The sequence below is a fragment of the Schistocerca cancellata genome, chromosome 9, assembly GCF_023864275.1.
Source record: "Schistocerca cancellata isolate TAMUIC-IGC-003103 chromosome 9, iqSchCanc2.1, whole genome shotgun sequence".
Lineage (NCBI taxonomy): Eukaryota > Metazoa > Arthropoda > Insecta > Orthoptera > Acrididae > Schistocerca > Schistocerca cancellata.
In genome coordinates this window covers 95,803,691-95,813,390 of record NC_064634.1, presented here as the reverse complement: position 1 = coordinate 95,813,390, position 9,700 = coordinate 95,803,691, and positions in this window count along the sequence as shown.

The window sequence follows — 9,700 nt, the reverse complement described above, 5'->3', positions numbered from 1 at the left end:
TGCCACCGAACTTCACTAATTCCCACTATATCTAACTTTAACCTATCCATTTCCCTTTTTAAATTTTCTAACCTACCTGCCCGATTAAGGGATCTGACATTCCACCCTCCGATCCGTAGAACGCCAGTTTTCTTTCTCCTGATAACGACGTCCTCCTGAGTAGTTCCCGCCCGGAGATCCGAATGGGGGACTATTTTACCTCCGGAATATTTTACCCAAGATGACGCCATCATCGTTTAATTATACAGTAGAGCTGCATGTCCTCGGGAAAAATTACGGCTGTAGTTTCCCCTTGCTTTCAGCCGTTCGCAGTACCAGCACAGCAAGGCCGTTTTGGTTAATGTTACAAGGCCAGATCAGTCAATCATCCAGACTGTTGCCCCTGCAACTACTGAAAAGGCTGCTGCCCCTCTTCAGGAACCACATGTTTGTCTGGCCTCTCAACAGATACCCCTCCGTTGTGGTTTTACCTACAGTACGGCCATCTGTATCGCTGAGGCACGCATGCCTCCCCACCAACGGCAAGGTCCATGGTTCATGGGGGGGGATGTACGTAGGAGGGAGCAATATACTGGTTGACTCCTAGGTGAAGGTATGTTCTCGAAACTTCGACAAAAGCCCGTATCGAGATACTGAGCGTCTCTCCTGCAGAGTCTTCCACTGGAGTTTATCTATCATCTCCGTAACGCTTTCGCGATTACTAAATGATCCTGTGACGAAGCGCGCTGCTCTCCGTTGGATCTTCTCTATCTCCTCTATCAACCCCATCTCTTACGGATCCCACACCGATGAGCAGTATTCAAGCAGTAGGCCAACAAGTGTACTGTAACCTACTTCCTTTGTTTTCGGATTGCTTTTCCTTAGGGTTCTTCCAATGAATCTCAGTCCGGTATCTGCTTTACCGACGTTTAATTATATATGGTCATTCCATTTTAAATCACTCCTAATGCCTACTCCCAGATAATTTGTGGAGTTAACTGCTTCCAGTTGCTGACCTGCTACATTGTAGCTAAATGATAAGGATCTTTCTTTTTATGTATTCGCAGCACATTACACTTGTCTACACTGAGATTCAATTTCCATTCCCTGCACCATGCGTCAATTCGTTGCAGATCCTCCTGCATTTCAGTACAATTTTCCATTGTTACAACCTCTCCATATACTACAGCATCATCCGCAAAAGGCCTCAGTGAACTTCCTATGTTATCCACGAGGTCATTTACATGTATTGTGAATAGCAACGGTCCTACAACACTACCCTGCGGCACACCTGAAATCATTCTTACTTCGGAAGACTTCTCTCCATTAAGAATGACATGCTGCGTTCTGTTGTCTAGGAACTCTTCAATCCAATCACGCAATTGGTCTGACAGTCCATACGCTCTTACTTTGTTCATTAAACGACTGTGGGGAACTGTATCGAACGCCTTGCTGAAGTCAAGAAACACGGCATCTACCTGGGAACCCGTATCTATGGCCCTCTGAGTCTCGTGGACGAATAGCGCATGCTGGGTTTCACACGATCGTCTTTTTCGAAACGCATGCTGATTTCAAGTCTCCAGAAAAGTCATTATACTCGAACATAATACGTGTTCCAAAATTGTACAACTGATCGACGTTAGAGATATAGGTCTACAGTTCTGCACATCTGTTCGACGTCCCTTCTTGAAAACAAGGATGACCTGTGCCCTTTTCCAATCTTTTGGAACGCTACGCTCTTCTAGAGACCTACGGTACACCGCTGCAAGAAGGGGGGCAAGTTCCTTCGCGTTGTTGTTGTTGTCTTCAGTCCTGAGACTGGTTTTATGCAGCTCTCCATGCTACTCTATCCTGTGCAAGCTTCTTCATCTCCCAGTACTTACTGCAACCTACATCCTTCTGAATCTTCTTAGTGTATTCATCTCTTGGTCTCCCTCTACGATTTTTACCCTCCACGCTGTCCTCAAATGCTAAATTTGTGATCCCTTGATGCCTCAGAACATGTCCTACCAACCGGTCCCTTCTTCTTGTCAAGTTGTGCCACAAACTCCTCTTCTCCCCAATTCTATTCAATACCTCCTCATTAGTTATGTGATCTAATCATCTAATCTTCAGCATTCTTCTGTAGCACCACATTTCGAAAGCTTCTATTCTCTTCTTGTCCAAACTATTTATCGTCCAAGTTTCACTTCCATACATGGCTACACTCCATACAAATACTTTCAGAAACGACTTCCTGACACTTAAATCTATACTCGATGTTAACAAATTTCTCTTCTTCAGAAACGCTTTCCTTGCCGTTGCCAGTCTACATTTTATATCCTCTCTACCTCGACCATCATCAGTTATTTTGCTCCCCAAATAGCAAAACTCCTTTACTACTTTGTGTCTCATTTCCTAATCTAAATCCCTCAGCATCACCCGACTTAATTCGACTACATTCCATTATCCTCGTTTTGCTTTAGTTGATGTTCATCTTACATCCTCCTTTCAAGACACTGTCCATTCCGTTCAACTGCTCTTCCAAGTGCTTTGCTGTCTCTGACAGAATTACAATGTCATCGGCGAACCTCATGGACTTTAATACCTACTCCGAATTTTTCTTTTGTTTCCTTCATTGCATGCTCAATATACAGATTGAATAACATCGGGGACAGGCTACAACCCTGTCTCACTCCCTTCCCAACCGCTGCTTCCCTTTCATGCTCCTTGACTCTTATAACTGCCATCTGGTTCCTGTACAAATTGTAAGTAGCCTTTCGCTCCCTGTATTTTACACCTGCCACCTTCAGAATTTGAAAGAGAGTGTTCCAGTCAACATTGTCAAAAGCTTTCTCTAAGTCTACAAATGCTAGAAATGTAGGTTTGCCTGTCCTTAATCTGTTTTCTAAGATGAGTCGTAGGGTCAGTATTGCCTCACGTGTTCCAACATTTCTACGGAATCCAAACTGATCTTCCCCGAGGTCGGCTTCTACTAGTTTTTCCGTTCGTCTGTAAACAATTCGTGTTAGTATTTTGCAGCTGTGACTTATTAAACTAATAGTCCGGTAATTTTCACATCTGTCAACACCTGCTTTCTTTGGGACTGGAATTATTATATTCTTCTGGAAGTCTGAGGGTATTTCGCCTGCCTCATACATCTGGCTCACCAGATGGTAGAGTTTTGTCAGGACTGGCTCTCCCAAGGCTGTCAGTAGTTCCAATGAAATGTTGTCTACTCCTGGGGCCTTGTTTCGACTCAGGTCTTTCAGTGCTCTGTCAAACACTTCACGCAGTATCTTATCTCCCATTTCATCTTCTTCTACATCCTCTTCCATTTCCATAATATTGTCCTCAAGTACATCGCCCTTGTATAGACCCTCTATATACTCCTTCCACGTTCCAGCTTTCCCTTCTTTGATTAGAACTGGGTTTCCATCTGAGCTCTTGATATTCATACAAGTGGCACTCTTTTCTCCAAAGGTCTCCTCCTTCGCGTACTCTGTGTAATATCGAACTGGTATCCCATCAGGAGCAGCGGCCTTTCCTCTTTTGAGCGATTTTTATTGTTTCTCTATCCCTCTGCCGTGTTTTTCGATATCCACCATTTTGTCATCTGTGCGTCAACCTAGAGAAGGAACTACATTGCATTCTTCCTCTGTGAAACAGCTTTGGAAAAAGACATTTAGTATTTCGGCCTTTAGTCTTTCATCCTCTGTTTCAGTACCATTTTGGTCACAGAGTGTCGGGACATTTTGTTTTGATCCATCTACCGCTTTGACATAAGTCCAAAATTTCTTAGGATTTTCTGCCAAGTCCAAAATGATAGTATTGATTTGTCTCGTATCTAAGACAAGCCTGATCGATTCACTTTTCTTCTCAAGAACATGTAATGGATTGTTGCATGAATTTACTGCAGGCTCAATAATGCCCTCGTCAAGCATAGATTGTATTTCTGTTCTAACACGGTCCCTATTATGTGCCGAAATTACGTATGGTCTAACACAAAATTTAGTATGCTCACGAACACGAAATTGGAATTGAAATCCCTTGATTGTTCCGGTTTTGTGAGTAAAAACTGTGGAATGTGCTTGTAAAATCTCAAAAAGGTCCTGCCTATCAGTGTCATTACAGTTCTCAATTGTTTGAATTTTATTGTGAATTAACTCATTAGTATTAAATACGCCATCGATATCATCTCTGTCAGTACTTGCAGAGTGATCGTTAGTGTCTAGTTCCGTCGAAAATTCCGAACTGTTGTCTAACAGAAGGTAAAGCCGATTAATTTCCTCGTCATGATTTGAGAGCCAATCTTCAAATTTCAAAGCTATTGACTTACCTTCTTTCTCTATACTTATTTCAGCATCGAGAAAATTTACGATTGCTTTGTATTCATTCAAAAAGTCTACTCCCAATATAATTTCCGTCGACAGTAATGGAACAACAAGAAAGTTCATAGAGAAACTGTGGCTTTGACAAAATAATTCTAAGTTGGTTTGTTGGCGTACATCTACACTTTTTCCAACGATTGCACCTTGTAATTTAATCTTATGTAACGGAAGTGTGGGGCAATCGTTAGATTTGTTGCATTTGCTAAAGGGTGTTTTACTAATTACTGAAATGGGACTACCAGAGTCAAGTACTGCTGTAAATTTTACGTCATGTACTGTAATGTGAATTACAGGACATGCAATGTTGTTATGTTTTACGTCGTGTTCCTGGAGTAAGGAGTCCCTAATGTCGTCCATTTTTACGTAATTACTAGCCACCGCAGCTACGTCGTCAGCTTCATAAGTACATTTTGTGGCTGCCAGCGGTGTGAATCATTGCCTACTGTCTCTTTGTTGGTGCGCATCGTTATTGGGATTTGGAGACATAACTTCTACAAATTCACCTTGTCGAGAGGGCCCTGCCCTGTTTGAATCCCGCCAGTTCTGATGACATTCAGGTCTATCGTTATGTCGGTAGTATTCATAGTTTCTTTCTAGTCGGTCATGTGGTGGAGAATTTCTCCCAGAATCGTAACTGTGTGGTGGACTGTTGCATCTCAAATTGTTCTGTCTCACTTGATAATAATTATGTTGGTTCCCATATTGTCTGTTTCTCTAATTGTCTCTGTTGTAGTCATTACCATGGAGAGGTGATCTGTCCCTGTGATTATTATTACACTGCCAGTGGTTGTCATATGGGTGGTGTCTGTTTTGGTCACGATTTGCGTTGTAAGAATAGCCTTGTCGTGTCCAGTTGTTATTTCTTTCATCGCGGAATTGTGACGGATGTGAACTGTAACTGTTCTGTTCCTGTTTTCGCATCCCGCGATTGTCAGTGTTGATTTCCAATTCTTGTAAGAAAAGCTTCAGTGTCGTCTTTGCACAGTCCTGCCAAAATAATAAGTCGTAAATGTTAAGGCAATTTGATTAAGCAAATGCGGATGAGTTCTGAGGGGCTGAATGGGTTTGACAGGTACTGATTCTTGTGCAACATGTCTTCAAAATATTTCACAAGACTGGAAAATTCAGATTGTTCGAAATGTTTCATCACTATGATGCTATGTTTTACTCGGTCTTGTGTAGCTTGAGACCAGTATGCTGAGAGGAAGGCATGATAAAATTCTCCTTCACTGTGACAATCGTGAATGACCGATCGCATTCTTACAGCTGGTTCATTCTCCAAGTAGCCACACATAAATTCTAATCTGTGCTCTGATGACCGGTTCGGAGGAAAAAAAGGAGAGGATTGATGAAGCCACGCTTGCGGATGAATGTCGTGGCCAGAATTCTTAAATGTTTTGAATTTACGTGTAGTAATGAACAGCTTATAGTCAAAATCATCATGTCGCATATCGGTCATTGTTACTTTGGTTCTGCAGTTCCATCTCAGAATTTGGTGTACCTTGCCAATTTCTTTCATTATTTCCGAAGTGCTCTGTGTTATTATTTTGTGGCTGTTCCGTATTTCTATGTCCCTCTTCCCGTGTTGGAGCACGAGTCTCCTCTGAAATATGTAGTTCTTGTATTACCTGTGTCAACTGATCTTGTACTTCCCGGATTTCTCTTTTGTACTGTGTATTGATTTGATTTTGATTTTGTTTGAATTTTCTAATTTGTTCATCCTCTTCTGCGTCAGTGAAGGCTACCGGTCTTGTGTCATTCAGATCATCACCTACCTTTGTAGATAAGTTAGTGACCTGATCCGAAAGTTCGGCTACTTTCTCCGATAATGAACTGATTTACTCAGTGTGTTTTTCTGCCCAAGTTTCAGAGTGTCCATTTGTGTTGAAAGCGTATCTACCATGTCCTTTAAGTTTACTTGAGTTTTTGCAAGTTGCGTAACGGAACCGGTAAATGCAACTGAGTCAATTTTAGCTTGCAAGGTATCGTGATTCTCATGAACAATAGATTGCAGTTATTTTATGGCTGCTTCGTGATTCTGTAATGCACTTGCATGACGCGAAAAAATAGGGTGAAAATGCTCACAAATTTGTGTTTTTACGTCATTACAGACTTTCTGACATTTCGATTCGATTTTAAGTAACTCAGCAGTTAAATATTTACGAGTTTGTTCAAGCGTTTCCTCAATTGTGTTTAACTTTTCAAGATTTTGTTCCATTGTGTCTAACTTGTGTAGCTGTTGCTGTGTTCGTTCCTGATTTTGTTCCATTCGTTGCATGAATTGCAATAACAATGTATTAGTGTCTGGAACTTGTTCCTTTGTGCTTATGGGCAATGCATAACAGGCAACATTCGCATTTTGAAAGGCAGAAAATATGTCTAGACTTGATTGAGAAACAGGTAATGACGCAAAACCTGGATTTGCAGTATTTGCAAGATTGTGTCCTGTCATTTCGAAATCCTGAGGCGAGCTGTTGTCTACCGATCGATCGATAATGCTTCCCTGTTCACTAATTGTTTCACTGTCTACACCATTATTTGCCGCCCGCTCCATTTCCTATGCACAATTACCAAATTATAATGTTGAACATTAGTTAATTCGTTACACGGTGGCGCTAACACACTGCTCTCGTCTTCACTGTCATTTATCAGTTTACCTTGGAGCCTAGTATTACGTTTTTCACACGATATAATTGTCACAATATTTCACACGGTAACACATAAAAGCACAATTTGAAGAGTAAAATAAGAAAACACATTAAAATAGCACTGAAAATAATATCTAATTAATTTCAAGCACAGCTGCGAAATACTTGGTGCAAATCTACATGCATGCCACATCTCTTTTACTGTACAACAATGAAAAACTACAACTGCGAAGAAGATTCTCTCTACAATTACGTACTTGCAATAAATAATAGCTACACTAATTACACAAACTACAAGAAAAAAAATAAGAAAATTCCAGTGAGGTATCCTCGACTACTGGTCGACGTATGAAACCTCCTCCTCTTAGAAAAATTTATGAATGATTGTGCTGATAAACCTCTTCCGTTTTTTGATTTTCAAACAGCTGAGCAACTGAACGTGCATAAACATTTCTCTCTTTACTTATTCAGATCATCAATAAACTGACACACAATATTTTTAGCGCAATGCAATCTGACTTTCAACAATCCCTACAAAATAATGGTCCCGACTAACAATAACCTATACCTTTCATGAATCACTTACCTCACAAAAATCTTCGTTACTCGAACTACTGCAATACAGCGAGCGCCAATACTGCCAGCTAAATAAAAGATTCTAATTACTGAAGTCACTAACTACTGATAGGTATAGTTAGCAAATGGAAGATTTTGATAGAGAACAAACAATGTATTTACCTTAATAGTGTTCAAAAGTGATAATATATATTTTAGTTCATGACATCCACTCTTACAAATTTACTGTCTCTGATGGACACACGTTCAGATCATCCGCTGTCAAAACTCCGCCATCTCTTTCCCCACATCCACCACTGCTGGCGGCTCACCTCCAACGGCGCAACGCTACGCGCTGTTCACATCCAACTGCCCAAAATTGCAATAGCGAATATTACAATAATGCCAACCAGCCACAGACTGCACACAGCACAGCCAGTGATTTTCATACAGATCGCTACGTGGCGTTACCAATATAAAAACCTAAACAGCCTACTTACAGTTCGTAAGCCTCCTACAAAAGAGCCGCCGTGGTTCAACAACCGAGTTAGAAAACTGCTACGGAAATAAGGGATCTACACAGCAAACATAAACATAGCCAAAGCCCTGCAGAGAAACAAAATTACACGAAGCGAAATGTAGTGTGAGGAGGGCTATGCGAGAGGCGTTCAATGAATTCGAAATGATAGTATCATTTTAATGGTGTAAAAGTGTTGTCTTCTATTGATCTCAGATCCGTAGAAAATACACAGCTTTCCTTTGTTTCGGCGTTTGTTATCAGTTTCGGAAACTTCCTTTTGGTTTGAACATTTCTTCGGCAGCTTTCATTCGCGGGCTAAATTCCATATTACCTGAGTTCTTAAAACGTCACATCACCTTATATGTGGACGATATTCTAATAGCAGAAGCCTCATGGGAACAACATAATCGCATCCTCAACAGTGTGTTACATATTTTTGCAGAATCTGGAATTACAGTTAACTTGGAAAAGCCTGAATTCGGTAGGTCAAAGGTGAGGTTTTTTGGACATATTATTTCTTCTGAAGGCATTCAGCCGGATCCTGAAAAATTAGAAGCAATCAGAACCATTTCAGTTCCATCCACAAAAAAAAAAAACAAGTCCGCAGTTTTCTAGGTCTCGTAAATTTTTACCGTCATTTTCTGAATATGCAAATTCTAGTTACACCAAAACTTTGTTCTCTCACTGGAAAAAATACTATTTGGAACTGGGACGAACAAGCACAGTTGGAATTCAATTCTTTGAAAGAAGCGCTACTTAACGTTCAAATACTAGCTCATCCAGATATGTCACAAGATTTCTGCCTTAGCACGGATTTGTCTAAAGTCGGTCTTGGTGCCCATTTATTTCAAGAATCCATGGAAAATGACATTACTGTTCAGAAAACCATTGCTTTTGCTAGCCGAGTGCTAACAAAAACTGAAAAAAATTATTGCGTTACTGAATTAGAAGCCTTAGCTATCGTTTGGGCATTTAACAAATTCCGTTTCTTTCTTTCTGATAAGCACGTAAAAGTATACAGTGATCATCGTGCATTACAATTTCTTATGTCTTCAAAATTAAATCATGACAGGTTAAAACGTTGGGAATTGTTTCTGCAAGAATTCCACTTCACAATAGTCTACATTCCCGGCAAGCAGGACATTATTGCGGACGCACTGTCACGCGCACCGGCTGGGCTTGAGAAAAGTAGCACAGAAGGCAATAATTTCAGTATTCTTTACATTCAGAAAGTCGCCTTTGAAAACTTCGTCACCACATCTTTAAAGGACATTGCTCATGAACAAGTAAATGGCATCAAAACACACACACACAAATTCGGCATTATTATCTGGTTAGAAACAACATACTCTTCAGACGCTGCACTGTTGATAACAAGCTATGGGTACTTTGCATTCCTGACATTTTGTTAATAAGCTCATTTGGTACATTCATTTCAGCTACGCAAATTTTGGTCCACGAAAATGTTATCATATTCTTCGGACGATTTGTTATTTTAACAATATGGAAAAGAGAATTCGAAGAGTCTTGTCTATTTGTAAACTTTGTCAAAAAGCTAAACCATCTACCATCTCACATCGTGCTCCATTGTTTCCTATCATTCCTTCTAAATTAAAAGAATTTGATGC